This window comes from Engystomops pustulosus, chromosome 4 (genome assembly GCF_040894005.1).
Source record: "Engystomops pustulosus chromosome 4, aEngPut4.maternal, whole genome shotgun sequence".
Taxonomy (NCBI): domain Eukaryota; kingdom Metazoa; phylum Chordata; class Amphibia; order Anura; family Leptodactylidae; genus Engystomops; species Engystomops pustulosus.
The window spans coordinates 90695364-90720881 of record NC_092414.1 but is presented as its reverse complement, the minus strand read 5'-3'; the positions used below and the strand labels follow the sequence as shown (position 1 = coordinate 90720881).

The 25518-nt window shown below is 41.9% G+C and overlaps 1 protein-coding gene across 2 annotated transcripts in view; it reads left to right on the top strand.

The window, feature by feature from the left end:
* The window catches only part of PTPRR (protein tyrosine phosphatase receptor type R), a 144372-nt gene that overhangs the window by 20714 nt on the left and 98140 nt on the right, over positions 1-25518 (top strand). The gene's annotated exons all lie outside the window — the stretch shown is intronic.

Here is a 25518-nt window from a genome sequence, read left to right as displayed (position 1 = left end):
TCAGTAAAACAACATTAAAATCCCATTTATAGACCATGTGGTAATGTATGAGCTGGATCTTTTTCAGCATGTGGATAAGATTTTTTTATTAACCTGTCAACTCTACTGGGACTGCAAATGTACACTGCAGAAGTACCCTATGCATTAGCCACTGAGTGATAGCAGCATCGGAGGCAGTATACCAGCTCTTATGTCACCCCACAAGTATTTGCCTCCTAATTATCTGTCATTTTATTATTAAAGAATTTCAGTCTATCTGGGAGTTAGTTTGTAATAGCATCTTTCTATGGGAGATGTGAATTAATATGTAAAGAGGCAGTGCTGGCTGGTAGACTCCCTGTGTTGTTTAATTTTAATGTTGCAAAAATTCGGAACATAGGATATATAGACAATGAAGCATGTTACAACCGCTCTACAGCAACACAAGCAGTAATGAGAAGACAGGGGAAGTATCATACATTAATTGGCTGCTTTGTATTAGCAGTTTGCTAGATTTGTAATTAAGAATTCTGGCTTGAATATCACAGTTTACCATCATTCTTCATTCAAAATGATATTAAGCTGTTTCCCAATAAGGATTAATTAGCCATGCCATATTGTTGCTTTTTGTGTTATATTCCTGGTAATCTAAAATTAGTTAAGATAGAATTTCAGACACTCATATATTGTAGTAGATTAAATATTGATATCATGACCTATATAGTCAGCGATTGTCATCAAAACACATAAACTGTCGTGTTCTAAAAGTCTGATCCCTAAAAATCATGCCCTTAAGGATGTAAAGGTTTTCTCTCTTTATAGTGATGGTATTTAATATTTCATGCCTTGTACTGGGAAGCTGGGTAAAAATTCTAAAATTCTAAATGTGGTAAAATTGGTGAAAAAAACACATTGGGGCAGATTTATCAAGTGTCTGAAAGTCAGAATATTTCCAGGTGCCCATGGCAACCAATCACAGCTCCGCTTTAAAATATTCATGAGCACTGGTAAAATGAAAGCTGAGATGTGATTGGTTGCCATGGGCAACTGGAAATATTCTGACTTTCAGACACTTGATAAATCTGCCCCATTGTGGCTCATTTACTAAAGGTCCGTTAGACGCATTTTCGCTGGGTTTACCGTCGATTTTCCGATTTGCTACGAATTGCCCCGGGTTTTTGGCGCACGCGGTCGGATTGTGGCGCATTGGCTCCAGCTTGCGTGCAACAGAAATCAGGGGGCATGGCTGACGTATTCGGACAAACCGCGGAGTTTAAAAGGGAATTGTGTCGCAAGATCAAGCGCTCACATGCACCAGGAAGAAGCAGGTGAACTCCGGCGGACCTTGGCACAGAAGCTACGGATGCAGGAACTCGGGCGCACGATCCTAGTTAATTGGGGCAGACCTGAATCCTCGTCTGACAATGCACCGCGGGATCGCGACAGGACCAGGTAAGTAAATCTGCCCCATTGGCTCCATATTCTTGTGAGCCCTGTATTTACGCCTTTCCCTTTCGTTCCAAAAGACACTTTTAATAGATTAAAAAGGAATAACACCTTTTGTACGAAAAAAAATTCTTCATTTCACTGTGTTCTGACGCCTATGATTTTTTCACATGCTACAGCGTTCAGTCCTGTGTATGCTCTCATTTTTTTTGATGCTTTCATTGCTGCCTTTTTGCGTACTGTAAGACCTTTTGATCACTTTTTATTCAAATTTTTTGAGTTGCAAAATGACAAAACATTTGGGCACTATTTTTTGTTACAGAGTTTTTATATTTTGATAGATCGAAACGTTTGGGAAACGTTGATACTTCACATATTTATGATTGTACTTTTAATATGTGTTCTAGGGAAAAGGGGGGTGATTAGAATTTTTTTAACTCCTGAGGGCCGCAGTATTGAGATCAGGCTGAATGACAGGCTTGGGATTCTAGCATAGCCTCCCAGCTGTCATATCAACTGATTGGCGTCCCCCTGATAACCTCATGGTGAGGTGAGGGGGGGGGGCATCATCAAATCAAAGATGGCGGCGCACAGCTTTGTCGGCGCATTTGACAGGTTAACACCCACATGCTGTTACCAGAGCTCAGGTAAGATGAGATGAAAGCCCCTAATCATGGACAGAAATAAAAGAGAAAAATCTACAAACAAGAAATAAGAGCAAATTATAAAAAAATTATTAGGGGGATTCATTAACTGAGTCCAAGCATACGGCTGTGGTATTTCCAACTAGCTTTAGGGTTCTACACTGTAATAGTTTAATGTAGCACATATACATAATATATTTTTCACACAGCATTAATATATGTGTGCCAAAAATTAAATCCAATATTTTTGGCACATGGCAATATAAATGAGGCAGAGGTTCGGGATTGTCTGTGTTTACAGCAGAAACAGCTTGGTAAACCATAATAAATTCCCCTCAATATGTTTGACTCTGGCTTTAATGAGATAAAAAAGAAAACTGGTGATACATTCTTTTAAAGGTAATGACAGGCGAAAGACACTGCATTGAACCAAAACATTGTACCCTAAGTAAATAGAGTGCCCCACGTTTATTTTCTTTGCTAAACAAGTTGTTGTGCTTCCCTATTCATACACTACAGATTGTTTTATATTTCTCATATTTAAAGATATAGATATAATTATGAAAATAAATAGATTTGTTCATACTACATCATGTCTTTTTTTTTATATATGTCGACATTAAAAAAATGTTGACAAGTGTCATCTCCTAAAGTGTTTCCTCTTTGATGTGACCTCTGTTGTGACAGTCTTTTTGATGTATTATTCATAAGAGTGAAACCTTGACACGCATTCTGAATTCAGGTACTACATTCTGAGCATTTTTTTTGCTTGGTTAAAATGTATTAAAGAAAATCAAGCGTGATAAACCATGGTCACTTACTCATAGATCCAGGCACTGTGACTGTGACTTCTTATATAATATTTGTCATCCATGACCCCCTTCATTCTAAAATCAACTTTTAACATTGTGCTAATGAGCATTAAAGGGAACCTACCACCCCGATTCTACCTATAAAGGTAGAAGGGGTGGTAGGTGGATGAATGGGACGTGAGGATAGCCCTTTTTGGGCTAATCCTCACGTCCCGGCTATCTTTTTATAAAGTTTATAGCAGGTATATGTAAATTTATTTATGCGGCTACTGGGGCATGGAGTAGCCGGACATGAGGCTACTAGTCGCGGCTACTCCACGCCCCAGTAGCCACATTACTCCGCCTACCATTTAATCTTCGGCGCGCAGCTCCTGGTAGCTGCGCGCCCTCGTCCGAGTCCCCCGGCATCTGCGGCCTACTGCGCATGCGCAGTAGCTCCGGCCCCGGAGCCGCGGCTGCGCAGCCAAAGGCCGGGGTTCTGCGCATGCGCAGAACGCAGGGGACTCAGACGAGGGCGCGCAGCTATGAGGAGCTGCGCGCTGAAGATTAAATGGTAGGCGGAGTAATGTGGCTACTGGGGCGTGGAGTAGCCGCGACTAGTAGCCTCATGTCCGGCTACTCCACGCCCCAGTAGCCGCATAAATAAATTTGCATATGCCCGCAATAAACTTTATAAAAAGATAGCCGGGACGTGAGGATTAGCCCAAAAAGGGCTATCCTCACGTCCCATTCATCCACCTACCACCCCTTCTACCTTTATAGGTAGAATCGGGGTGGTAGGTTCCCTTTAAGGGCTCTTGGGGGGTGTAACCAGAGCCGTCTGGGCTTTAACATTACAGGCTGTTACACTGTCTCTGCCTCCCCCTGCTCCCTCATCACTTACCTCCTCCCTCTGCCTGACTGTAATTTCACTGCAGCACAGAAAGTTTCAGAACACTTTGATAGAGGGCAAGTGCTCAGCAACAACCCGCCAAGCTGCAGAACAGAATGTGGGCTCTGGACTTATTGGTAAGTGCCCCTGATTTATGGCAGATTTCCTTTATGAATATTTGACTGCTCCCTATAAGATCTAGGTTTTGTCAGACTTTAGATTGTCAGATTATTTTCAGCCTTTTTTTTATAGTAACTATGTATAACTTATGTTCAGCAGAAAATGTTTGGGATGAATTTGAGCAGGTAAATTATTAAAATGGGAATTTTCTCTAACCGATCAGTCTCAGGGTATTTGTCATCTTCAGGACCAGACACACTGTTTTATTTTCAGATATTTTTTTTGGACTACAATGTGATTTTTGTTGTGTTTTTTGGGGAGAGTAAGGGATTCCCATTTTATTATTTTTATTTTTTAATTTTTACGTTTAACTCCTTAAGGACACAGCCTGTTTGTAAGTTAAGGCTCAGTCCCTCTTCTTTTACATTTGACCAAATTACCTGTGGTAATATCTTTTCAACACTTATATCCCTGTGATTTTGAGAATGTTTTTTTGTGAGACATTATAGTTTATGTTAGTAGCATCATTTCATTGATTAGTTTCTTTTTTTTGGGGGGGGGGGGGTGAAATTCAATAATTTAGGAAACATTTTAAAAAATAACAATTTTCAAAAAAGATATACCACAATTTTTTTTTCTATAGAAACCCTTTGCTATTGGTCTTCTTTTTATTTCCATAATTTGTTTTACGTTTCCATATTTTTTATGGATGTGAGAGGTTTCAATTTTTAGTAGCAACTTCTCAGATTTTCAAGAGATTGAAAAATTTTTGGTGACCAATTCAGTTAGGAAGTGCCCTATCAAAGCTTATGTACTATATACCCCCACAAGTAGCACCATTTTATGAACCTATCATCTGAAAATATACAGATCAGCATTTGAGAAGTCTATTAACCCTTTAATTCTTTATCTGGAAGCAAACAAAAATGGATTGAAAAATTTGACGTTTCCAGTGCAATAGAAACCTCCAAGAAATTATACCATTTTGGAAACCTCAAAGAATTTATCTGGGGTTGTGGTGAGCATTTTAACCCCCACCATGCTGGTCAAAATCTAATGCATAGTAAATAGTGCATAGCAAAAATTGCGTAGTTTAAAAATTGCATTGTTTTCTCAAATGTGTCATAATAGGAAGAAATGTATTCAGCCCAACACATGCCACTGTGGATAAACACCCCATTCTGTGGGTTATTACGTGTATGTCAATACCCCATGTGTAGCAATACACGCTGGGGACACGGTAGGCTTGAGAAGGGAAAAGCAAAAGTTAGCTTTTGGAGCACCCTATTCACTAGACTATTGTTGGGGTACCCCTGAGGTACCAGTACAATAGAAACCCCCCAGTAGTGACCCCATTTTAGGAAAGGGCAACCCTCAAAAAATTTATTTAGGGTTGTATGAGCATTTTAACCTTAAGATCCTGGCTCAAATGTAACACAAATTGAATGGTGTCGAGTAAAATTCGTCATTGTAGAGTCAAAAGTATTTTGCCCAATTCATGTCATTGGAGACAAACCCCCCAAAAATTGTCATGCAGGGTGGCAATAATCTACAAGATAGAGACATGGCAGGGCTCGGAAGAGAATGGCATTTAGAGCACAGACATTTAAAATTTTTGGCACCATAAAACATTTGTAGGTGCCGTTAGGGATCAGTACAGTAGAAACCCCTGAGAACTGAACCTATTTGAAATTTACATCCACCCATGAATAAATCTAGGTGTGTAGTGAGCATTTTAACCACACAAGTGGACCCTAAGGATGATGCATAATGGATAGTGCATAGTACAAAATATCCATTATGTAATCTTGTGCCCAGCTACTGAAACAGGAGATGAAGACCCCCAAAAACATGATGCAGGTTCTCCCGGGTACGGAAATACCCCATATGTGGCAATAATATAAACAATCTTTCATGCACAACCCTGGTTTCTGTGGGCACGTGTCACACTGGTATATATATTGTTTTTTTATGTTACTTTTAGAGTACAACCTGCACCTCATCTGTGTCCTTACCTTGCTGGCAGTTTGGGGAACTTCTCCTGGAAAGTGCTGCCCTGGTACAATGCGTGATGTGGCCTCGCTTCCAGACGTACTAGCACTAGCCCCTTCCTGGTCTCTAAAAATTAACTGCTTAACTACTACCTCTTGAAATTCCTGGAAAGTTCCCTTCTGGCCTGCAAATCGATGTAACATGTAAGCATTATACAGTGCCATCTGCATAATGTGCACGGCCAGCTTCTTGTACCACACCATCGACTTCCGCATGGCGTTATATGGCTGAAGTACCAGGTCTGACAAATCCACCCCTCCCACGTACCTATAATAATCCAAAATAGAGTCCGACTTGGGGGCTTCTGTACTGGTACAACACAGAACAACGCCTACTCCTCCATACAACGCCTGCTCCTCCACACAAAGCCTGCTCCTCCATGCTGCTCCTACTCCTCCACGCTATGCCTACTCCTCCACGCTACGCCTACTCCTCCACGCTAAGCCTACTCCTCCATGCTACTACTACTCCGCGCTACTACAATAGTGTGTTTGGGGTACAGTAAAGGGACAGATCACTAGCACAACTCTCTCTAACATCATCAATCACAAAATAGCGATGTTGGAGAGCGTTGAGATAGTAAGATCTGCCCAAAAATCATCACAGATCTGTATTGACTGGCCAATGGCGACGATCGACATCACAGGAACAATCAGATTGGTCCTGTGATGTCATCGGAGGGGTGTTTTGCGACAGGGGGATGTCCAAAATTCAAGTAGCGCTCTGTGTGTGTGTTTTTACTTTATATGTACCCCATGAGGTCATAAAAGACCCCTGGGAGACATTTTCATTTTTATTTTTTTACATTTTACTTTTTTTGCTTTTCCAAGTTTTCCCCTGTTTAACCCTCTTAGACCCAGCGGTCACGTGACCTCATTCAGCGAAGAAGGGAGAAGCGCTAACGAACCGCATCTCCCTTCTCCCTAGTGTCTCCGGGTGCCTCTGACTCCTGGAGACCAGGTCCTGCTCCTGCGATTAGCGCGGGAGCAGCAGAAAACTGCAGCGATTACTAAAGACATGGCTACAAACTCGGGACCTATGCCCGCTGACGCTGAAGTCAGCTGGAGGTCAGAAACGAGTCAATCAAAATTTTTAGGCTTGAAGGCTGATAAAATACCCAAAAAAAAAGAAATTAATTTTATATTTTTTCTGATTGGGTGTTGCACATAGGGTTACCTTAGTGATTATTTGGATGACCATATTTTTGTGTGATATTTCTTTATGTATTTTTTAAATGTATTTAGTTTTTACTGGATAGATTTTTGGGAACTTTATTTTTTTCATTTTCTTTTTTTTTATTTTACTTTGCCATTTTTACTTTGGTTATTGTGTAGCTCCAGTTGCAGGTAAAATTTATGTCATTAATACTACATAATGATTTCAGTACAAATTCATATATGATATCTTTTAACTGAAAATGAAGTATTCTGCTATCTACTACTTCAAAATCACTAAATCTCCATGCAAGTATGGCAAGTCTGTGCCAAAAGTTACTGTTCTAGATATTGTCATATTTGTCATTCGGCAGACTCCTTATGACACTTCTTTGTCTTTGGAGTTCCGTTGCCCGGCAAACTTTTCAAAGTAGCTTTTGGCTCCTGATAAACCTGTTGGCAGTGTTTTTATGCTTTGTGGGTTTTTTGCGACAGCACAGTAATAGCACATAGACCGGGGGTGGGGGCTAGATTCAATTTGTGACAAAACCTAAATGGAAAGTTCCAATTCAGTCCTATTGTGAAAACATGGCTATGCAAGTTTAACCCCTTAAGGACCAGGCCCTTTTTCATTTTTGGGTTTTTATTTTTCACTTCTCACATTCAAAATTCTATAACTTTTTCATTTTTCCATGTAAAGAGCTGTGTGACGGCTTATTTTCTGCGTAACAAATAGCACTTCGTAGTGGCAGTATTCAATATTCCATGCCATGTACTGGGAACCGGGAAAAAAATTCTAAATGCAGTGAAAGTGATGAAAAAACACATTTGCGCATTTCTTGTGGGCTTGGTTTTTACAGCTTTCACTGTGCGCCCCAAATGACAGGTCTATTTCATTCATTGTGTCAGTACAATCACGGGGATACCAAATTTGTATAGGTTTTAAAATGTTTTCATACATTTAGAAAAATTAAAACCTCCTGTACAGAAAAAAAATTCTTAATTTTGCCATCTTCTTGGGCTAATAACTTTTTCATACTTTGGTTTACAAAGCTGTGGGTGGTGTCATTTTCTGCAACTTTTGATGATGTTTTCAATGCTTTTATTTTTAAGACTGTACAACCTTTTGATCACTTTTTATAGAATTTTTTCTATTTTTTCAAAATGGCAAAAAAATGCCATTTGCGACTTCGGCCGCTATTTTCTGTTACGAGGTTAAACAAAGTAAAAAACGGTTATTATATTTCGATAGATCAGGCATTTTCGGATGTGGTGATACCTAATGTGTGTATGATTTTTACTGTTTATTTATATTTATATTAGTTCTAAGGTACTTTAACCCTAGGTTATCTGATTGATCCTATCATATACTGCCATACTGCAGTATGGCAGTATATGGGGATTTTGCACACCATCTATTACAATGTGCAAATCGCACATTGCAATAGATAGCCTAGATCATGATAGCCTTGGATCTTTGTGTGATCCGAGGCTGTCATGGCAACGGATCGCCGCTCCCCAATGAAGTCACGGGGAGCGACAATCGGAGCCAAGATGGCGTCGCCCACGAGCCGCCGGCAGCTTTGCCGGCGGTGATCACAGGAGTAAAGCCCGCGATCGGTGCAAGCACCGATCACGGGTGCTAGCGACGAGCATTTGCTTCATTATGAAGCAAATGCCCGGTGAGTCTGAAGAGGGCTCAGCCCGTGAGCCCTCTTCATACTCCCCCATGCGCAGCAAGACGTAAGGGTACGTCTTATTGCTCTATGGGGTTAATGAATTTGGTGCAAGCAGGGTATATGTCAAAGTGACTTTGCAATGTCCTATGTTCATTTGGTGCAATTGGAAATTGCAAAACAGCATTTGATCCACAACTGCGCCAAAACTACACCACTGACAAAAAAACTATTATGCATCATCCTCATTGACTTTGGAGCATTCTACAACGTAATAGACTAAATGTTTTATTCTTAAAGGGGTTGTCCGAGTTTTGAAAAAAAACTGGGTGGCCGGGAGCGGGCCGCTTAAAACAAAAAAGATGTACTTCCCTTCCGGTGCCCTCCGGTATCCAGCACTGCTGTCGCTCCGGTCCGGGCGCCATGTAAACAAACATGGCCGCCGGAGCAGCGCTGCATTCAGCTTCCAGCCGGCCGTGGCTGGGTACACCTATCCGTCCCTATTCACACCATTGTGTATGGGGGCCGGAAGGTTGTCGGGTCCGGCCGGAAGCTGAATACAGCCCGCTCCCGGCCACATATAGTTTTTTTTCAAAACTCAGACAACCCCTTTAATAACGTAAAAATGACACAGTATTACTAGAAGTTGATGTCTCAATAATGGGGCACATTTACTAAAGGTTCAACAGGCCGCGATTCCCTCAGGTTTTCCCAAATATTTCCGTTTTGTGCCGTTTTGCGGCAAATTGCCCCAGGTTTTTGGCGCACGCAATCGGATTGTGGCGCATCGGCTTGCACGCGACAGAAATCGGGGGGGGGGGGGGGGAGGTGACAGATTCGGAAAAACTGCAGAATTTAAAAAACTAAATGTGCTGCAAGATCAAGCATTTACATGCATCAGGAAGAAGAAGGTGAACTCCGGCGGACCTCGGCGCAGCAGGGACACCTGCAGGAAATTGGACGCTCGACCTTAGTGAATCGCGACCCGAATCCGCATCGGACAACACACTGCGGGATTGCGACGGGACCGGGTAAGTAAATGTGCCCCAATGTGTTTAATTAATTTTTTTGAGTATTACAGGATTTCATTGATAACCTATTATTAGGTAAAGAATAGAATAATAACAGATTAGTTTCTGACAACATAAATGGGCCTACTAAGCAGAAGAAAGCAGTGCTGCAGCGCTAGCAGGTATCAGACCCCATCATTCTGATAGCAAGATAGGTAATAAAAAAAAGTACTGCAATACCACTTCAATATGTAGCTGTCAATGTATAAAAGTGTGTGGACAACTTAAAAACATAATAATTAGAGATGAGCGAGCACTAAAATGCTCGGGTACTCGTTATTCGAGACAAACTTTTCCTGATGTTCAAGGGGACCAAGGCTCTGCACAGGGAAGCTTGGCCAAACACCTGGGAACCTCAGAAAAGGATGGAAACACCACGGAAATGGACAGGAAACAGCAGGGGCAGCATGCATGGATGCCTCTGAGGCTGCTTAATCGCACCATTATGCCAAAATTATGGGCAACAGCATGGCCATGACAGAGTGACAGAATGAAGCTAGATAGCATCTAAAACATCCAATAATTGACCCTGACACTATAGGGGACGGCATGCAGAGGCAGCGGCAGTAGCGGCAGGCTAGAGAGTGGCATGGCGACATACCCTAAATGGACTCAGGCTTCAAACCAATGGGTGGCAGAGAGGAACCAAAGGAGGTGAGCAAGAAGCGCTCAAATAATATCGGTACATGATAAAAGTTTGCCAGTATATTTTGTGGATTACACAGCAGGGTGGCGACAAAGTTAACATGGAAGCCATGAAAACAACCCAAAATTCTGCCTGACACAGCTCGTTTGATAAGGGGACCATGTATGGAGGCAGTGAACTAGTAGTAGATTAAAGGTGCTGCAGTTAAAACTATGTTAGTTGGATCTTGGCATGGAGCTGGCGCTCCGCTGCCAGGCGAGCTTTCGCCAATCCAAGCCCCTGTCTCTAGGCTACTCCCCAAACAGCACTTCTAAGAACCTTTTGTATAAGATCAAGTGTAGTAGCATTCTTATAAGTTTAGGATATGGCGGGTGAGGGGAATGTAAACAGATGCGCAAGAAGCGCTGAAATAATATTGGTAAATGATAAAAGTTTGCCAGTATATTTTGTGGATTACACAGCAGGGTGGCGACAAAGTTAACAAGTTTGTTGTGGAAGCCATGAAAACAACCCAAAATTCTGCCTGACACAGCTCGTTTGATAAGGGGACCATGTATGCCTACAGTTCATGCCAGTTGCTGCACTGGCTGCCAGTCTCCTTTCGAATACAGTTTAAAATAATAACCCTCATCCATAAAGCTCTGTATAATGCTGCACCCCCCTACCTCTCCTCTCTTATCTCAGTCTATCGCCCAACCCGTGCTCTTAGATCCGCCAGTGATCTTAGTTCAACCTCTACCCTAGTGCGGACCTCCCACTCGCGTCTCCAAGACTTCTCTAGAGCTGCACCAATTCTATGGAATGCTCTGCCCCGGACTATCAGACTAATACCTAACCTCCAAAGTTTCAAACGTGCTCTTAAAACCCATTTCTTTAGGCAAGCCTATAACACTCATTAACTGCATGAAGTTTTAACTCTTCTACTAACCCGTCCTGTGTCGTCCTCCCATCTGTTATCCAGCAACCAACAGGCACCAGACTTCTCTGCAGTCCCATTCACCCTGGACCTGGTGACGGCTGAGTGGTTCAAGCGACGGCAATTCCATTTATTATATTTTGTTCTATTCCCTAAGAAGAATGGCTTGACCATTAAAAATTCTTTTACCTCGTGTTACCCCATCATCTTCATAAACCGTAAGCTCTGGCGAGCAGGGACCTCACTCCTGTTGTTCCATACAAATGTTGTGCTCTGTTACATTACATTTGTATTTGTTTCCTATGATTTGTAAAGCGCTACGGAATATGATGGCGCTATATAAATAAAGATTATTATTATTATTATTATGGAGGCAGTGAACTAGTAGTAGATTAAAGGTGCTGCACTTAAAACTATGTTAGTTGGATCTTGGGATGGAGCTGGCGCTCCGCTTCCAGGCGAGCTTTCGCCAATCCAAGCCCCTGTCTCTAGGCTACTCCCCAAACAGCACTTCTAAGAACCTTTTGTATAAGATCAAGTGTAGTAGCGTTCTTATAAGTTTGGGATATGGCGAGTGAGGGGAATGTAAAGAGATGCGCAAGAAGCGCTGAAATAATATCGGTAAATGATAAAAGTTTGCCAGTATATTTTGTGGATTACACAGCAGGGTGGCGACAAAGTTAACAAGTTTGATGTGGAATGCCCTGTAATAGCTCTTGGGCGGTGTGCCTTTTATCGCCTAGGCTCAGCAGTTTGAGCACCGCCTGCTGTCGCTTAGCGACGGCACTGCTGCTGTGCCTAGAGCTACCGACTGATGGCGCCATGGCCACGGATGGTAATTCGGAGGAGGAGGAGGTGGAGGAGGGGTGGGAGGAGGAGGAGGTATAGTAGGCCTTTGAGACCTGGACCGAGGTAGGCCCCGCAATCCTCGGCGTCGGCAGTATATGACCAGCCGCAGGGTCAGACTCGGTCCCAGCCTCCACCAATTTAACCCAATGTGCCGTCAGCGATATATAGTGGCCCTGCCCGGCAGCACTCGTCCACGTGTCAGGGCACGGATGATGTTGTCTGACACGTGCTGGTGCAGGGCTGGGACGGCACATCGGGAAAAGTAGTGGCGGCTGGGGACCGAATACCGAGGGGCGGCCGCCGCCATGAGGTTGCGAAAGGCCTCGGTCTCTACTAGCCTATAGGGCAGCATCTCCAGGCTAAGCAATCTGGAGATGTGCACATTAAGGGCTTGGGCGTGCGGGTGGGTTGCACTATATTTCCGTTTCCGCTCCAGCGTCTGGGGTATGGAGAGCTGAACCCTGGTGGATGCTGTGGAGGATCGTGGAGGCGACGATGGGGTTTTTGTGCCAGGGTCCTGGGCAGGGGGCTGACTATCAGCTGACACAGGGGAAGGAGCAGTGGTGTGCACGGCCGGAGGTGAACGGGCTTGGTGCCACTGAGTGGGGTGTTTAGCATTCATATGCCTGCACATACTGGTGGTAGTTAAGCTAGTAGTGGTGGAACCCCTGCTGATCCTGGTTTGGCAAAGGTTGCACACCACAGTCCGTCGGTCATCCGGTGTTTCCTTAAAGAACCTCCAGACTTCTGAAAATCTAGCCTTGCCGCGGGAGCTTCACTACGTGACACATTTGGCGCTGATGCACCTGCTCTGGCCCTGCCTCTCCGTCTGGCCCCACCACTACCTCTTCCAACCTGTTCTGGTCGAGGACTCTCCTCCGTCTCAGAAGCACTGTGTTCACCCGGCCTCTCAACCCAGCTTGGGTCTGTCACCTCATCATCCTCCGATCCCTCAGTCTGCTCCCCCCTCGGACTTCGTGCCCTGACAACAACTTCCCCACTGTCTGACAACCGTGTCTCCTCATCGTCGGACACCTCTTTACACACTTCTTCCACTACGTCAAGAAGGTCATCATCACCCACAGACTGCGACTGGTGGAAAACCTGGGCATCGGAAAATTGCTCAGCAGCAACCGGACAAGTGGTTTGTGACTGTGGGAAGGGTCCAGAAAAAAGTTCCTCAGAGTATGCCGGTTCAAATGCCAAATTTTCATGGGAGGGGGCAGACTGGGGGGGAGGAGGCTGAGGTGCAGGAGCTGGAGGAGTGCCGATTTCGGTGACATGGGTGGACTGCGTGGAAGACTGACTGGTGGACAAATTGCTCGAAGCATTGTCGGCAATCCACGACATCACCTGTTCGCACTGTTCTGGCCTCAACAGTGCTCTACCACGAGTCCCAGTAACTTCAGACATGAACCTAGGGAGTGTAGCTCTGCGGCGTTCCCCTGCTCCCTCATAAGCAGGTGGTGTCTCACCCCGCCCAGGACCACGGCCTCTGACCCCTGCAGTAGTTGGATGCCCAAGTCCCCGCCCTCGTCCTCTACCCCTAGCCCTCGGGTTAAACATTTTGAAAATGAAAGTTATAACTTTAATTTTTTTTAACTTTTTTTTGTGTTTTTTTGTGTTTTTTAGTTTTTTTTTGTGTTTTTTAGTTTTTAAAACCAAACGATGCTATCCTATTGCTATGGCTATTTTCTAGCCAAGTATGAAAGCACACTGCTATGCCAGATGAGATGACGCTGAGTTATGAAAAAATAAACGTAAAATAAAAAGAAACTGCCAGACTGTGCCTAATTGAAATCCAACCCCTAATAAATTTTCCCACTTCGGTCTTTGCGATGGATATGTGCGTCACTAAGTGCTAAACACAGCGGTCGCAAGTCTCACTCCAAATTCCTCACAATTGGCTAGTAGATGCACTGCAGCAAGGACAGCCACCAGCAGATCAACCAGAAATAAAATATATATAACGCTATTGTAGGCGTAAGTAAGCCGTTTGGATTCTCCTTTGGCTATTTTCTAGCCAAGTATGAAAGCACACTGATGAGATGACGCTGAGTTATGAAAAAATAAACGTAAAATAAAAAGAAACTGCCAGACTGTGCCTAATTGAAATCCAACCCCTAATAAATTTTTCCACTTCGGTCTTTGCGATGGATATGTGCGTCACTAAGCGCTAAACACAGTGGTCGCAAGTCTCACTCCAAATTCCTCACAGTTGGCTAGTAGATGCACTGCAGCAAGGACAGCCACCAGCAGATCAACCAGAAATAAAATATATATAACGCTATTGTAGGCGTAAGTAAGCCGTTTGGATTCTCCTTTGGCTATTTTCTAGCCAAGTATGAAAGCACACTGATGAGATGACGCTGAGTTATGAAAAAATAAATGTAAAATAAAAAGAAACTGCCAGACTGTGCCTAATTGAAATCCAACCCCTAATAAATTTTCCCACTTCGGTCTTTGCGATGGATATGTGCGTCACTAAGCGCTAAACACAGCGGTCGCAAGTCTCACTCCAAATTCCTCACAATTGGCTAGTAGATGCACTGCAGCAAGGACAGCCACCAGCAGATCAACCAGAAATAAAATATATATAACGCTATTGTAGGCGTAAGTAAGCCGTTTGGATTCTCCTTTGGCTATTTTCTAGCCAAGTATGAAAGCACACTGATGAGATGACGCAGAGTTATGAAAAAATAAACGTAAAATAAAAAGAAACTGCCAGACTGTGCCTAATTGAAATCCAACCCCTAATAAATTTTCCCACTTCGGTCTTTGCGATGGATATGTGCGTCACTAAGCGCTAAACACAGCGGTCGCAAGTCTCACTCCAAATTCCTCACAATTGGCTAGTAGATGCACTGCAGCAAGGACAGCCACCAGCAGATCAACCAGAAATAAAATATATATAACGCTATTGTAGGCGTAAGTAAGCCGTTTGGATTCTCCTTTGGCTATTTTCTAGCCAAGTATGAAAGCACACTGATGAGATGACGCAGAGTTATGAAAAAATAAACGTAAAATAAAAAGAAACTGCCAGACTGTGCCTAATTGAAATCCAACCCCTAATAAATTTTCCCACTTCGGTCTTTGCGATGGATATGTGCGTCACTAAGCGCTAAACACAGCGGTCGCAAGTCTCACTCCAAATTCCTCACAATTGGCTAGTAGATGCACTGCAGCAAGGACAGCCACCAGCAGATCAACCAGAAATAAAATATATATAACGCTATTGTAGGCGTAAGTAGGCGTAAGTAAGCCGTTTGGATTCTCCTTTGGCTATTTTCTAGCCAAGTATGAAAGCACACTGATGAGATGACGCTGAGTTATGAAAAAATAAACGTAAAATAAAAAGAAACTGCCAGACTGTGCCTAATTGAAATCCAACCCCTAATAAATTTTCCCACTTCGGTCTTTGCGATGCATATGTGCGTCACTAAGCGCTAAACACAGCGGTCGCAAGTCTCACTCCAAATTCCTCACAATTGGCTAGTAGATGCACTGCAGCAAGGACAGCCACCAGCAGATCAACCAGAAATAAAATATATATAACGCTATTGTAGGCCTAAGTAAGCCGTTTGGATTCTCCTATGGCTATTTTCTAGCCAAGTATGAAAGCACACTGCTATGCCAGATGAGATGACGCTGAGTTATGAAAAAATAAACGTAAAATAAAAAGTAAATGGCAGACTGTGCCTAATTGAAATCAAACCCCTAATAAATTTTCCCACTTTGGTGTTTGAGTTGGATATGTGTGTCACTAAGAGCTAACACAACGGTAGCAAGTCCCCCTGCAAATTCCTCACAATATGGTACTAGCTGCACTACTAGTGCCAGCAAGCCCAGCCACAAGCAAACAAAAAAAAAAAAAAGTATAACGTTATTGTAGCCCTAAGAAGGGCTGTTGGGTTCTTGTTGAATCACTCCTGCCTAACACTATTCTAATAGAACACCCTAACGCTTTCCCTGACCAGCAGCAGCTCTCTCCCTAGCGGCATCCAGACACAGAATGATCCGAACAGCGCGGGCAGCGGCTAGTCTATCCCAGGGTCACCTGATCTGGCCAGCCAACCACTGCTATCGACGTGTAAGGGTACCACGTCATGCTGGGTGGAGTGCAGAGTCTCCTGGCTTGTGATTGGCTCTGTTTCTGGCCGCCAAAAAGCAAAACGGCGGGAGCTGCCATTTTCTCGAGCGGGCGAAGTATTCGTCCGAGCAACGAGCAGTTTCGAGTACGCTAATGCTCGAACAAGCATCAAACTCGGACAAGTATGTTCGCTCATCTCTAATAATAATTTTAAAAAAAACTACCACAAAGACAATACAAATGCTGTCACCCTATATCATAGTTTTATTTTCAATATTTTCTTTGACAATATTTTCTTAATACAACTCCACCTACCATAGGTGAATAAAATCACTGAAGTTTCCAGGAAAGCTGCTTCTCTGCTTTTATGTTAACTTTACACACCTGAAGTTGGGTGTACCTGAGGCTTGCACTCTAATTGGGACCATGATCCCCAATACTCATTGTGCTGCTCCACAACTTGTGTTTTTTAACTATATATATATATAAAGGGCCGGATTAAAGGGTGGGTGCGGGACGCGCCTTTTCCCTTTAAGGGGCTGCCATCGAGTGTGGGTGAATCAGGCGGACATATGGCTGCCCGCATTGTGCACTATGTGTCTGGATCCAGCTTTCAAACCGGAGAACCAGATGGAAGCCAGTAGAGTTCTGTGTAAGGCATAGCAGGGAACAATACGTTCCCTACTCTGAAATAGCCTGCCGACTGCACAAGACATAGGTGTACAGACGCATGCGTCACAGTGACATCACATACTGCACCGCCTGCACCAGTACACAGACAGGATGAAAGAAGCGAAGAAACAAAGAAGAGATCAGCATGCATCAGGGGAACAGCGGAGGGTGTGTGCAATGCTATTATTTTACTTGGCACTATATATAGTTGTAGTACTGGGCATTAGGGGATAGAAGTACTGTAAAGGAGTTGGGTGTACTGGCAAAATGGTTTTTATACTGGTAAGGTGGTTGTTCTGGCCAGGGGGTAGCTGTACTGGCCAGGTAGTAGGTGTACTGGGCAGGGGGTAGGTTGTCTGGGCAGGGGGTAGGTGTACTGGGTTAGGGATATAGATTGGCCACAAAAAAATAACTTTTATTAATATTCATTAAAAGATGGAACTAACGTCATCCAATATTGTGTGTTAAAATTGCCAGAGAACAAGGGGCGGCAGTTCTCACTATATCAGGGAGATGAGTGACTACGTGAATCTGTGGTTAGATCTCGGAGGCTGATGGTACGTGCATACGCTGCATTAGGAATGCCGTAGTTCGTATTCTATCTTATATAGTGGGGAGATCCGTGTAAGTTTATAAGGTTCAATTTATAGCCACTTCGGCGTCATATTATCCCTAGGTTCACAGGTCAGGCTCCCCAGTGTGGGTAATGCTGCGCTCACACAGTGCTATGTGTTTCTTTCCAAGCCTAAACCAACCACAGACTCAGATTGTTAATACTACCGCTAGCTAGCTGTACTGTGTTTATTCCCTAAGTTAGCTGTCCGTCCGCTGCCTCTGTATTAAAATCTAGCAGAATAACCCCCCCGACATGTTTCGCCACATGCCGTGGCGTCCTCAGGGGGATCGGGGCTAATAGTGGCCAATGGGTTTATGTGTCCTAATGGACAATTTTCTCTCTGATTTATAATTTATTCAAACCCAGTCACAATGTGGTCTATACAGTAAAACCCTTCTGAATATTTGTTTTACAGGTATATAGATTATTACTTTGGGAGGCAGTTGTCTATAAATGTATTACTAGGGGTTAAGGCGGCTGTATACAGTTGTGTTACTGGGCTGTAAGGCGGCTGTCTATAGATGTATTACTGGGCTGTAAGGCGGCTGTATATAGTTGTATTACTGGTCTGTCAATAGGCTGTACAGGCAGTCCCCGGGTTACATACAAGATAGGGTCTGTAGGTTTGTTCTTAAGTTGAATTTGTATGTAAGTCGGGACTGTATATTTTATCATTGTAATCCCAGTCAGAACTTTTTTGGTCTCTGTGACAATTGGATTTTAAAAATGTTGGGTTGTCATTAGAACCAGGATTAACACTAAAGCTTCATTACAGACACCTGTGATAACTGTTATAGCGGTTTATTGTAGTCTAGGACTAAAGAACAATAAATTACCAATATCCAGTGGTCCGTTTGTAACTAGGGGTCGTATGTAAGTCGAGTGTTCTTAAGTAGGGGACCGCCTGTATATGGATGTATTACTGGGAGTAAGGCGGCTGCATATAGATGAATTACTGGGGGGTTGTGGCTGTATATAGATGTATTATTGGGGGGAGGAGGCTGTATGTAGATGTATTACTGGAGGGGAGATGGCTGTATGAAGATGTATTATTGGAGAGTTGGCAGCTGTATATAGATGTATTATTGGGAGGAGGGGGCTGTATGTAGATGTATTACTGTAAGGGGAGATGGCTGTATGTAGATGTATTATTGGAGAGTTGGCAGCTGTATGTAGATGTATTACTGGGGGAGTTGGTGGCTGTATGTAGATGTATTTCTTGGGGGTGAGACAGCTGTATGCAGATGTATTCCTGTGGGGGATGGTGACTGTATATAGATGCATTACTGGGGGGCAGCTGTATATAGATGTATTCCTGGGGGGGGGGCGGCTGTATATAGATGTATTGCTAGGGGTTGAAGTGACTGTAAAAAGATGTATTACTAGTGGGTAAGATGGCTGTATATAGATGGATTACTGGGGGTGAGGAGGCTGCATATAGATGTATTGCTGGGGTTAAGGCTGCTGTATATAGATGTATTACTGGGGGTTGGGGGGCTATGTATAGATGTATTACTGGAGGGAGGCGACTGTATGTAGATGTATTACTGGGGGGATAGTAGACAGTAGGAGGACGTATATGTATTTTGCACCCAGGGGCCACCACTAACCTTAATCTGGCCGTGTATCTATATCTATATATATATATATATATATATATATATATATATATATATATATATATATTTAATATAATGCATATCACTCTCTGTCTCTTTAAATATAGATATACACTTGTGACTTATCATTTTCATTACTTTTTAATGATTACTATAAAAACTGTAAGTAGTAAGTTTAGTGATTGTCACTCATAAAAGGCCTCTTGCATTTATGATCTAAAAAAAACTATCATTCCAAAATATTATTATTGTTTTATCATTGCCGTTCTTAGATGAAAATGAAGCAACTGAAGCCATTGAACTAAGAGCCAATTATAAAATAATTGCATTTCCCATAAGCTTTTATTTATAAGTGGCAAATCAATGGTAAGGCTTATGACATGGCTGATGTGCTTTTAAGGTTTGTAAGCCCTTCCTCACCCATTATAAATAATATACGGCTGGGCAAGTTAATGCTTCCTGCATTAGTCAATGGTCGTCTGGATTGATTACAAAGTAGGGAGTCGTGTGGGTAATGTATCCAGATTTTCTCCCACCTGTTTTGAAGCTTTTTCCATTGAAGACCAGGAATGAGACTCCCAGAGGACACAACATCCTAATGTGCAGCAGAATGTAGTGTAGATAAATAAGGGGCTGTTTTATCATCTGCAAATGGAACCATTATATGTCTGTAACATGATCCCGTAGACATTTCAATTTGACACTTTGGAACCAGACAAATTACAATATATGTAAATATATCTGCCCAGTGCGCAAGTATCAGTAAGTGAAATTAAAGGGGTATTCTCATCTGGGCATTCACATTTAATTTACTTTATTTTCCATATGTAAACATTTCTTCAGTTGGATGTAATTAAAAAAAATGTTCCTGTGTGAAGATAATTTCTCATAAATGTAGCCATGTTGTTCCTTAGAAACAAGATAGGTTCCTCGTATACGACCACCCCGCACTCTGGCAGTGGTGGCCAGACATGCGACATGTAGTAACTCTCGGACATTTCATATACATAAAGCTTTTGCTTCTTTGTGCAATCTCTCCAGAAGAGGTGGTCGTATCCAAGGACATATTCTTGTTTCTAAGGGACATTTTTAAGAAATTTTTTTATGACACATAATTGAATAAATGTATATAAATGATAGATTAATTAAATTGAATGTGAATGCCCAGATTAAAATACCCCTTTAATGGTTAATTCTGGTTCTCGTAGAACTGCTTCCAGGTTGCCCCACACGGTGGTGAGCTGCAAGTTCTTTCAGACACAAAAATTTACATCTGCAGTTCATGTTACAGATTTATAACAGACAGGTCTTTCAATGGGTTTTGACATAAATTATTTACTGGTGCCTCAATTGATTTTTTTTCTTAAGATCATATTCCTATGACAGTGTTTAATGTCACTGTCATTGAACACAATAATTATTAAGAAAAATGCTATATCAATAAGCACAGCAACCACATAAATTTGTTAGCATCCACTCCTGCAGCTTGATTATTTGTGGATGTTTTTCTTTTCATTGTTGTACGGACAATATTATGTATTGTCAGTAGGCGGCACCACAACATTACTTTATTGTTCAGAGCAAAAGTTTTTCTAAAGCTAAGATTCTCACATACAAATTTTACTCTCCTGGTGGCTTGGTAATATTTTGCACTGCACAATTGCCCCTTGTGATGTCTGCTAAGCAGTCTACGCTCATGGGGCAATGGTTATAGTGTTTGCTTCTCTTATGAGTGTAAGAAATGTGCTAACAATACATAATACATATCTGCAGCCTAATTGACTTACCACTATTTTTATTTTATTTTGTTTTTTATTTAGGGATTTGCTGATTGACCATTGCTGTTACAATTATGTGAATGTTTTTAGTAATGAAGATGTTAGAAATAAAATTATTTTTCAGACATTATCCGTGATTCCCATTCATTGCTTTCTCTATGTTGTCTAACTAATGGATTATTTTGGAGCACAGTTTACAGTAATGCAAGCATAAACTATGAAACCTCTGGGAAAACACAATGACATTTATACCAATCGATGACAAAAATAGATTGGCTGCATATTATAGTAACAGAATGCTACACTTCAAGTCAGAGCTTTGGACATATGAGCCTATCTGGGTGAAATCTATCTTCTATCTTTCCTCATAAAAGATTGCACATTAAATATGTACAAAATGTTCTTTGTAAGTTAGGTAAAAGAATACAATATTCTTTTCAGTAGATTCATTCAGTGGAATATGTCCATGTTTTATAAATCATACCATCTAACCTTTGCAGAAATGTGCATCAGTTAGGCTCAGTGCACATTAGGGCTGTTTCCTTTATGGTCTTCACTTATAGAACAGTATACCGGTAACCAAATACTGAAAGGGAAGGTCTTCTGTTCACCTTCCATTCCCTATAGGTTTACATGAAGTGTCATTTCCAAGGGTAGGAACTGCTGAGTATAGAGATTTTAGAGTTTAAGAAGGGGATGTTTGTAGACTGTTATCAAGCATTGCAGTTAACACATAATATTATTATTATTATTATTATTATTATTATTATTATTATCATATCAAGTGGTACCAATGGAATCTCTAATAGGGCTCTTCATACACCTAATTGGGGCAGTTTTAGCACCTTTTTTGTTTTGTGTCTACTTGATAAACATACGATAGAACAGTAGGGAATGTTTCCTGCAGAAATTAAGCGATAACAAAAGAGTGGTAGGTTGTGTCACAAACAGCGATGAGTTTCTGAAGTTTCTGAATATAAGTATTTTTTCACGTCGATCAGAAACTTGATTGGCATTGGAATGTCAACCAACAGAGTTAGGGTGCAAGCACAAGCCCGTTATGGGGGTAGTGATTTAGTTGCATGATTTGCGACCAGAATAAAGCCCCCATAGTTCTCTATTGCTCTGGATCATGGAGTGGTGGCGCGGGAGTCAGGCGGCTGCGCAAAGTATATGACATGCCCTGTTCTTTGGCAGGTTTGCAGCTGCTCATCTGCCTAAGTAGGGAGGAGGGGTGAAGAGCACTCACCCCTCTTCCTTCCTGTCCTGTTCTTGTCCGGGATCCAGTCCGGGCAAGCACACGGCTGTCGCAATGAGCCCTTAGATCTTCCAGAGCAGGTTGAGTTTTCTCCACTCACTAGGATTTTTTTTTATATTTGCAGTTGATTACTACATGCTTTTTATGAATCAGTATTTGAAAGTTCATTATTCTATTTTTTAGTTGCAGAGTGGAGAACTAGAATAACAGCTCCTTTTAATGTTTTATGAGTAATATTTTAGATTTGATTAAGATAAACAGAGTTATCTGTACTTTATTTTATATATGAGTTCGGATTCCCTAGAATCCAAGTTCGGAGCTTGGACTATGCCGCCTAAAACGAGTCAAGGGTCACCTAAACAATGAATGCTTAATCACCTAATAGCTCTAAGGGCAGGTGGGAGGGGACGCTTTAAATGCATCCTCAGGTCTGGTGGGATCCAGGGAAAACTAATATATGTAGAGTTTTTCCACCAAGGGGGCAGGAGTGCATGAGTAGTTGAAGGATGAGGGTCAATGTGGCTTGCCTTGTGTAAAATGAGAGTAGGAGCACATATGCTTCAGAAAGTGTGACTGGCCAGTTCAGAGTCTAAGGACATGGAGTCTGGGTAAGTGCTACCAGCCTAGAATAGCTAAATGAGTGCTGGGGCTAACATGTGTTAGACTCCAGGCAAAGCAGCAGCACCCACTTCGAAAAAAGTGGGGCACTTTATTTCTCCAGTCAGGGCAAAAGCAATTTCCTTCAGGTATAGAAAGATGATACCTGACCATACTGAAAGCATGTGTGTGCTTCACTATGCAACATCCACTCCCACCACCCTACAACTTCCCCGTGCCGCCAATGTACAATATGCCCCTGCTGCTGTACACTGACAACTTTCCAAATGTAATTTCGAGAATACAGATTAAAGTGCACATTAAAGTAATTTTCACATAACATACCATTATAGCTTTTCTAGTTGAGTTGTTTCCCTGTATACAAAGGTAAAATTAAAGAAAGGCTTTAGCATGTGAAAGCAGAGGTTTCTGTAGTTTTAAACTGTCCAAACTTTTTAAATGTAGATAAGAGATTGCATGTGAGGGTGGGATTGGAACTGCATTTGCTCTGTAGTACAAAACCTTCATGCCGACTGCCCTTTTCCTTCAGAGTTTTCCTTGACAGATACTAAATATTAATGATTTACAACTTGCTTTTATAAGCCATGTGGTTAGATATAATAATTTGTGATAAAACATCCAGAAACAGAAGGTAAGTGGGTGTGTTAAGGACGACAGCACAATGAATTAGATATGTATTCACTGCCACAAATAAAACAGCGCCTTAGACTGTACATTAGTGCTGTCTGGAATGAAAGGTTACAGTTTGTCCCATCCACTACCAAGGGAATCATTATTTTCCATTTCCTTGTGTTTAGATTAGTTATTCCAGAAATTTCCTTCCTTCCCTTTGTGAGGCTTTGTTTCTTCCCTTACCTCTTAGGATGTATCCCCTGCTGGGTATTTATGAGGTTGCAATGGAACAGTGGACTTTGCACAAGTCATAGAAATGTTCCAAGGCCAGATAATACTTGTCTGTCGTTACAGTTAATAAAACAAAGACTATTTGGGGGAACTGATGAAACTCTGCACTCCCAAATTCAGATGGCAAAAAGTTTGTACAGGTTTATTTGCACGACAGACTTTTCACATCAATTTTTGGTGGCAATGTGGGGTGTTCAGCTTGTGGAGCTAGTGTATTCCATTTACATAGAATGCAATCTGAGATCTGAGTTCAGTAATAACATGCCAGGACTGAAGAGCTAGCCTTACAGTCTTATCTAATTCTTTAAAGAAGTATCCCTCATAAAGGAGTTGTAGGAGTTGCTCACTTACCCAATACCGCTCTATTCCCTCTTCCTCTAGTCCTAACTGATCTGTAAGTTTTGAGACACCCATGAACTATGTGACCAATCCCTAAACTCAGCAGTCACAAGAATCAAGACAAATCAGTAGTGATGTCACCGTTTTTGCACATATGTTCACTGAAGCTAATAAGAGGCCCCTCAAGGAATGGGTACCTTACCATTTCCAATCCAGTCATGTGTCAATGGGCATAGCCCTGTAGCAGAACATTGACTTTTTCAACATTGACTCTTTTTAGCTAGCCTAAATTACCTAAATAAAAGTGGCTGCTGTCTTGAATGTATAGTATTATTTTATACATCCGGATTATAAGAGTTACTTATTGCTAAAGAATGAAGTGACAGAGGTAGCCCGAGGGAGAGGCTGTGTAGGACATTTCAGCTCTTCTGTTATCAGTTTGATCCCTGAGGGTGAATCCACGCGTTCAGTTTTTTAGATGCAGTTTTTGAAGCCAAAAGCAGGTGTGGATGAGAATAGGTGAGGACATATAATTGGGGGAAGATGTTCCTCCTTTATTTTCAATCCACTCCTGGTTTGGACATAAAAACTGAAAACTCTTCTTGGTGGCTACGTGTTCATAATATCTGATCTCTATGTTTCTTTTTCTATGCTTCTGTCCAATAATCTAATGTGTATGGTCAGCCTTACTGTATGTTACATATCCTCAATGTGCAAATAGTCATCCATTAAACTTTTCAATCTACATTGATTGCGCTCCATACTTAACTAAATTAACTTTACTAAATCCTTTTAGGAGGTTAGTTGATTTACATTTTTAAGACGAAGAAACAATTCACTAGTCACAAGGGAATGCCCTCAACTGATTAAAAACATCTCAGTAAATTGACATGGTGAAAGAAATGTCTTATGTGTTTCTTGACTGCATTTCATTGACAAAAGAAGTATTAGCAGCACTGGTTGTTTTTCATTTAATTGGGTGGAATTGTCTGGAAGTGTTGTGCATAATTCATCCATAAAATCTGAAACATAACACATGAAAGTTGCAGTAATATGTTGCTGAAATCTTCATTTTTCTCCATGTGTGAAATAAGGAATGTGTGCAAGAGTTGGTCATTTTGGGCAATTATTAGTTTTAGTTAAATTAAATTTTTTTCCCAGAAAATCCAAGCAATCATAAATCCTATCAAGAAGGACAAAGGATTTATTTACCTCAAGCACAATTCCTGCAACAATGGATTGGAGGGAATTTGCGAATTTATGCTTGTATGAAACACAGCTACAGTATTACAGCTACAGTATTATTAAGCAGTAGATGAGTTACCCATGGGAACAAGTCACTGCAAATATGGAGCCTGCCATCTCTCTGGAAACAAAAGCAGGCAGCATC